This window comes from Sapajus apella, unplaced genomic scaffold, assembly GCF_009761245.1.
Source record: "Sapajus apella isolate SASKATOON/1434 unplaced genomic scaffold, GSC_monkey_1.0 scaffold32, whole genome shotgun sequence".
Classification (NCBI taxonomy): domain Eukaryota; kingdom Metazoa; phylum Chordata; class Mammalia; order Primates; family Cebidae; genus Sapajus; species Sapajus apella.
In genome coordinates, this window is record NW_022436972.1 from 3,388,908 (window position 1) to 3,396,788 (window position 7,881).

Below are 7,881 nucleotides of genomic sequence, written 5' to 3' on the forward strand. Positions count from 1 at the left end.
CCTGTTGAATTGCCTGTTTCTCTATTCAATTCTATCCATCAGTTTTTACTTCATGCATTTTCAGGCTTTGTTGTCAGGTTTTATCTTTGTTTGCGCTGCTGTAACAAAGTTCCACACATTGGATAATTTACAAACAATAGAAATTTATTTCTTACAGTCCCAGAAGCTGGAAAAATCTAAGATAAATGTGCTGAAAGGCTGCATGTCTGGTGAGAGCTGCTTGCTGTTTCTATGACAGCGCCTTATTGCTGCATCCTCTGGAGGGAATGAATGCTGCGTCCTCACATTACTCTCTTTATCTTGGATCCCATTTATAATGGTGCTAATCCCACTTGTGAGGGTGGAGGTGACTTAATCGCCTCCCAAAGGTCACAGCTGTTAATACTGCTGCATTGGAGATTAAGTTTCAACATGAATTTTGAAGGTGGCAACACCATGCAAACCATAGCAGGTGTACATATGTTTTAATGGGTGTATCTTCTTGATGGATCGATCGCTCTTTATTTTTGAGGGACAGGGTCTTGGGTCTTGCTCTGTTGTCCAGGCTTGACTTCAGTGGCACAATCATGGCTCACTGCAGCCTTGACCTCCTGGGTTTAAGTGATCCTTTCACCTCATTCTCCTGAGTAGCTAGGACTACACCAGTAGCTAGGACTACAGGCAAACACCACCATGCCCACCACCATTTTAAAATTTGTTTTGTAGGGATGGGGTCTTGCTGTGTTGCCTAGGCTGATCTCAAACTCCTAGGCTCAAGCAAACCTCCTGCCTTGGCTTCCCAAAATGCTGGTGTTGGGATTACAGACATGAACCACCACATCCAGTTGGATTGACACTTTTAACATCATAAAATGTCTTTTGTTATCTCTAGTGATAAATTTTGTTTTACAGGTCTGTTTTGTCTCATATTGATACAGCCACTCCCACTCTTTTTTGGTTATCATTAACTCAGCATATTTTCTTCCATCCTTTTTCTTTCATCCTATTGTGTCTTTAAATCTGTAGTTTGTTTCTTGTCAACAGCATATACTAGGATCATATTTGTGCTTTTTTAAATATATACTTAAGTTCTGGAGTAAATGTGTAGATCTTGCAGGATAGTTACATAGGTATACACATGCCATGGTGGTTTGCTGCCTCCATCCCCCCACCACCTACATTAGGTATTTCTCCTAATGTTATCCCTACCCAACCTCCCCACCCCACGCTATTGCTCCCCTAGCCTCCCACCCCACAACAGACCCCAGTGTGTGATGTCCTCCTCCCTGTGTTCATGTGTTCTCATTGTTCAACACCCACTTATGAGTGAGAACATACAGTGTTTGATTTTCTGTTCTTATGTCAGTTTGCTGAGAATGATGGTTTCTGGATTCATCCACGTCCCTGCAAAGGACATTAACTCATCCTTTTTTATGGCTGTATAGTATTCCATGGTGTATATATGCCACATTTTCCTTGTCCAGTCTATCATCAATGGGCATTTGAGTTGGTTCCAAGTCTTTGCTATTGTAAACAGTGCTGCAATGAACATACATGTGCATGTGTCTTTATAATAGAACGGTTTATAATCCTTTGGGTGTATACCAAGTAATGGGATTGCTGGGTCAAATGGAATTTCTATTTCTAGATCCTTGAGAATTGCCACACTGTCTTCCATAATGGTTAAACTAATTTACACTCTCACCAACAGTGTAAAAATGTTCCTATTTCTCCACATCCTCCCCAGCATCTGTTGTCTCCAGATTTTTTAATGATTGCCATTCTAACTGGCGTGAGATGGTATCTCAATGTGGTTTTGATTTGCGTTTCTCTAAAGACCAGTGATGATGAGCATTTTTTCATGTTTTTGGCTGCATAAATGTCTTCTTTTGAAAAGTGCCTGTTCATATCCTTCACCCACTTTTTGATGGGGTTGTTTTTTTTTTCTTGTAAATTTGCTTTAGTTCTTTGTAGATTCTGGATGCTAGCCCTTTTTCAAATGGGTAGCTTCAAAATTTTTTTCCCATTCTGTTGGTTGTGGCAATACCATTTAGGACATAGGCATAGGCAAGGACTTCATGACTAAAACACCAAAAGCAATGGCAACAAAAGCCAAAATAGACAAATGGGATCTAATTAAACTTAAGAGCTTCTGCACAGCAAAAGGAACAATCATATTTGGGTTTTTAAAAAAATCTATTCTCCTAATTTTTACTTTTTGATTGGACTGTTTGATTCATTCATATTTGATGTAATTACTAGTAAGACAGAGTTTTTGACTGCTATTTTAAAATTTATTTTCTTTGTGTTTTGCATCTTTTTAATTTTTCTATTTCTCTATCACTAATTTCTTTTGTGTTAAATACATATTTTCTAGTATGCCATTTTCATTATTATTTTTCACCTGTGTTTTTGAGTTATTTTGTTAGTGGTTGCCCTGAAGATGATAATAAAAATCTTAATTTAGAAGAATCTAATTTGGATTAATATCAACCTAATTTCAGTAGTTTATAAAAATTTTGCTCCATTATGCTACATTTCCTCCTTCCTTTTGTACTTTTGTTGTCATACAAATTACATCTTTGTGAATTATAGGCCTAACAAGATAGCTTTATAGATAGCTTTATAATTATTGCTTTGTGCATTTATCTTTAAATCAGATAGGAGATAAAACCTCAGACCAAAACATGTTTATACTGTCTTTGCATTATCCATGTAGTGACCTTCTCTGGTGTTCTTCATTTGTTCATTTGGATATTAGTTACTGTCCCATCATTTCATCCTGAGAAACTCCCTCTCGTTTTTCTCCTAGGTCAGATTTGCAAATGATGAATTTTCTCATTTTGTATCTCCTTCATTTTTGAAGGGCAGATTTTCTGGATATAAAATTCTAAGTTAACGTGTTTTTCTTTCAGCAATTTGAATATGTCATCCCACTGCCTGCTGGCTTCCACAGTTTCTGCTGAGTAGTTAGTCAAATTATTGAGATCCTTTATACCTGAGGATTGCTTTTCTTTTGCTGCTTTCATGAGTCTCTCCTTTTCTTTGACTTTCAACTGTTCGACAGTAATGTGTTTAAGTATGGATCTCTTTGAATTTGTCCTGATATTCATTGCACTTCCTGAATGTGTAAATGAATATTTTTTAATAAACTTGAAAAGGTTTGTCCATTATTTCTCCAATTATTGTTTCTCCCCTTTCCTTTCTTTTCTTTTCTTTTTCTGGAACTTCCCTTCTGTGGATGTTGGTATGCTGGATGATGTCCCACAAGTTTTTGAGGCTCTGTTCCTTTTTCTGCACATTTTCTTCGATTTCTTAGACTGCATAATCTCAATTAATCTGTCTTCAAGTCTTCTGAGTCTTTCTTCTGTCTGTTGAAATTCTCTCTTGAGCTCCTTTGGTGAATCTTTCATTATAGGAATTGTACTTTCTGACTTCAGAATTTTCATTTTCAAAAGTAATTTCTGTCTTTTTAATATCTTATATTTTATTATTATTATTTATTTTATTTTTTAATCAGTCCCACAGAAACAGGGCCTCAAAAAATTGGACTAAGACTCAGAATTGTTCCTTTCCATGGAAATCTTTAGTAAAAAGCAAAAGATTTATACGACTTGAAGAGAAACCAGAGTATATATCTTATGTTTTATAAGACATTATTTTCATACTTTCCTGTAATTTTTTTCACATAATTTTATCTATATTGTTGACTTGAAGTCTTTGTCTATTAAGTCCAACAGTGGCTTTCATTAAGGACAGTTTCTTTTGAGTGTTCTTTTTCCTGTACATAAGACTTTTTTCCTGCTTTTTAATGGCTTATAATTTTTTGTTAAAAACTGGACATTTTACATAATACAATGTGACAATTCTGGAAGTAAGATTCTCTTCACAGAGTGTTTTTGTTGTTGCTGTTTGCTTATGTATTTAATGACTTCCCTGGACTACTGCTGTAATGACTGTATTCTTTGTCATGTGTGTCCACTGAAGTCTCTTTTAGTTAGCTTAGTGGTCAGCTAGTAACTAGACAAAGTTTTCTTTATGTTTTGGACCAATAATTCTTCTATCCTTACCTGGGGCTGTGTGTGTGTGTGTGTGTGTGTGTGTGTGTGTGTGTGTGTATGAGGGGCATGCCTTCAAAACTCCTGCAGGAAGCTTTCAACACTGTCTTACCGTTCACTTCCTTCTTGAGCAGATCCTCAAGGTCAGCTAGATTTGAAAGTTCAGGGCATTCTCAGCTCTTTTTGGGCACACATGTAGTACTAGGTTTGCAAACAACCCTACATATGCTTTTAGTCTTCGGGATTCCAAGGCATATCTAAGAACATCTGAAAGTCCCTGATGGACATAATATTTCCAGATTTAACTTTTAAGTTTTTGGACAGCCTTTTCTTAGCCCCAACCGGTAATGCTTCCTCTAGCAACTGTAATGTTAAACAATTGCTGTGGATTGTTTTGACAAATTCCATGTGTGTTGTGCTATTTGTGTAGAGGGTGCCCTGAGTCTGTTCTATTAAGAAAAACCTTAAGGATGGAACTTTTCAGCAAGTTGTTAGCCAGGTCAAAAATAGTGTCAATTCTTTGGGGCTGGCCCTTTTCTGAGCTCTGCACACATTTTGCCTCCTCTAGTGGCTGCTAGGCCAATGATTTTCAGAGCTACTCAATTGGGGTTTTAAGATTCTGAAGCGCTAGGGAGAGGTGTATGTCATTAGAACAACTTGAAACGCACAAAGCTCACTCCTCTTACTTAGGTTCAGCTGTTTTTCTTGAGTTTGCACATATGAAATTTTTGAAGAGTTTAATTTTCAAAGTTTTGAAGAAGTTGAATTTGACATTTTTTAAGAGTGTTGTCATTGTTTTTCTGGAGTAGATTTTTAGAGATCTTTATTCCACCATTCCGGAAGTTGTATTCATGGTAAGGGAGAGCATCATCTCTGCCAAGCTTTGGCAGTGTCTTTTGGTTGATGGCTATTACTAGACCAAAATAAGGACTGTTATCTATCAAAGACACCATGAAAAGAATAAACATAGAAGCCAAAGAGTGGAAAATATTTGCAGTACATTTGACTGACAAAAATTGTCACAAATCAGTAAGATTAAAGAGTAAGTCAGCCACGGTTGAATAAAAAATTAGTAAACTGAAGGAATTATTTGAAATTCTACCCAAAAGACAGAGATGCAAAATGTAAAAGCTGCTGAGTAACAAGGAAGTGAGAGTAAGAAGGTCTAGCATATATCTAATTGGATATACAAAAAGGAATAATAGAGAAAATAGAGAAGAAATTGTTTTCAAAGACATATGGCTAGGAGTTTTCCAGAGATGTTTCTAGATATCAACTCTCAATCACAGGGAGCCAAATGAACCTCAAATAGGAAAAAAATCTACAACTAGATGTAACATAGAAAACTATAGGACGTGAAAGACAAAAAGAAGATCCTTAAAGGAGGGTTAAATCTCACTTTTCAGCAATCATGATAATTAGAGTCAGCGAATTATTTTCAGTGTACTAAGAAATCATAAAGAAGTAGCCACAATTCTCTACCCAGTGAGATCATCTTTAAAAGCAAGGATGAAGTAAAAACATGTTTTACTTAAACACGGGACGCTCACTTACAAAAGACACTCACTAAGGAAGCTTAAAAAAAAAAAAAAAAAAAGGCCTGGCATGGTGGCTCAAGCCTGTAATCCCAGCACTTTGGGAGGCTGAGGCGGGCAGATCACTTGAGGTCAGGAGTTCGAGACCAGCCTGGTCAATTATGATGAAACCTTGTCTCTACTAAAAATACAAAAATTAGCCAGGCGTAGGGTGCATGTCTGTAATTCCAGCTACTCAGGAGGCTAAGGCAGGAGAATTGCTTGAACCTGGGAAATGGAAGTTGCAGTGAGCCGAGATTGCACCACTACACTCCAGCCTGGGTGACAGAGCAACACTCCGTCTCCAAAAAAATTATATATCTATACACTTCAGATATAATGTCTGAGAGACAAGAGGAAATTGCGAACAAATATATTGTTAAATATAAATAAATATACAAGGTATAAAATAATGAAAGTAATGTCTAATTTAGGGGTGGAGGTAATAGACTAGAATCCATTTCTTGAACAAAAGCTGGTCAGGTGATCACAGTTGAAGTGTTCGGTGGTTAAGAGAATGAATTCTAGAACTAGATTGCTTTGATCTTGACTCTGGTCCGTATTATCTGTGTGACTTTGAGCAAGATGTTAATTACTGTCTCTCTCTGTCTTTACTTGTCTTGATATGAGAACAGTTATAACATTTACCTCATAAGCTATTGTGATGGTTAAATTGGTTTATGTGTATCAAGGGCTTGGATCAGTGCTTGAACATAAAAACTGCTTTAAAATGCTAGCTATGATTCTTATAAAAGCACTCTAAAGTCCTTATATTGCAAGGTAAAATACACAAACACATAATCATGTTAAGAGACTTTAACAAAGCACTTTTGACAGTGATGACTGGCAAAGTGAAAATATAATTAACAAGCTTGTTTTAAGTGATTCATATAAATCTTTGTATCAAATTAACTCAAGCTATATAGGCTTTTCAAAAATCTGTTTGTTAGTCCACAAGATAATTCCTAGATATCAAAATCAAACACTGCTGTTATCTTCCCAATGTCTATGCCACCTTTCTTTTCTTTTTTCTTTTTTTTTTTTTTTGAGACAGAGTCTTGCTCTGTCACCCAGGCTGGAGTGCAGTGGTGCAATCTCAGCTCACTGCAACCTCCGCCTCCCGGGTTCAGGTGATTCTTCTGCCTCAGTCTCCCTAGTAGCTGGGATTACAGGTGCACACGACTATGCCTGGCTAATTTTTTTCTGTTTTTAGTAGACAGAGTTTCACCGTGTTGTCCAGGTTGGTCTCAAACTCCTGACCTCAGGTGATCCATCTGCCTCAGCCTCGCCAAGTGCTGGGACTACAGGCATGAGCCACTGCGCTCGGCCTATGCCACCTTTCTTATGCACAGAACACTGGTTTCCTATAGAGTGGGAATGTGTCCAGCAAAAACACATTTTCCCAGATGTCCTTACACTTGTGGCCATATGACTAGTTTTGGTCCCAGAGATGCAAGTGGAAGTCATTGGGTTAGATTTCTGGGAAAGCTTAAAACTCTATGTGCAAATGTGCCTTGAACTGGTGACTTTCTCATCCTCTGGCTCTGTGTGTATGTTGACACAAGGCTTCAAAGCTCCAGAAGCAGTCCACAACTCTGCTTTACCTTTCATTTCTTGATGGCACAGAAGCTCAAGGTCAGCTGCGGGTGAAAGCTAATGGTCCCCTCAGGTCTTTCCTGGGCACGTGTACAGCCCTGGGTGTGCATGTGGCCTTCCAAAGTCTCCATAATATGTAGGAGCTTTTCAATGCCCCCTATGGACTTCCTTCTAAATAATCTACTTATTGGGTGAGACTTCATTAAAAATCTCTATGACTTCAAAAATGGACTTTGACAAGCTGAAATTGGCCAAGAAGAACAAGAAAGCAGAATTTTCTATTTGTGTTATCAAAATACACTGTAAAACTATGGTGACTATAACAGGGTGGCGTGATTGCAGAAATATATAGCATGATGAAAAAAGTTCAGAATTAGATACACACATACATTTTGCACATGATATAGGTGACATTTTAAATTCGTGTGGGAAGGATGAATTATTCCAAAAAGAGATTGGAATGGCTGGCACTCCATTTAGGAGAAAAATACATCCTTACCTCATTCTTACACAAGAATAAACTTCAAATGAATTAAAACCTATACATAAAAAACAAAGAAAACCTCAAAGCAAATCTTTATACATTTAACTATGTAAAACTTAAAAACTTCCTCAGAGTGAAGATCACCACAAATGAAATTGAAGGCAAACAATAGGCTGAGAGACAATTCTTA

At 37.2% G+C, this 7,881-nt stretch overlaps 1 non-coding gene across 1 annotated transcript; it reads right to left on the minus strand.

Moving 5' to 3' along the window:
* Positions 1 to 3,497: 3,497 nt before the first annotated feature.
* Positions 3,498 to 3,613, minus strand: LOC116562554. Its single transcript, XR_004274008.1, has one exon. It is a non-coding gene; the product is annotated as a U5 spliceosomal RNA (small nuclear RNA).
* Positions 3,614 to 7,881: the final 4,268 nt, after the last annotated feature.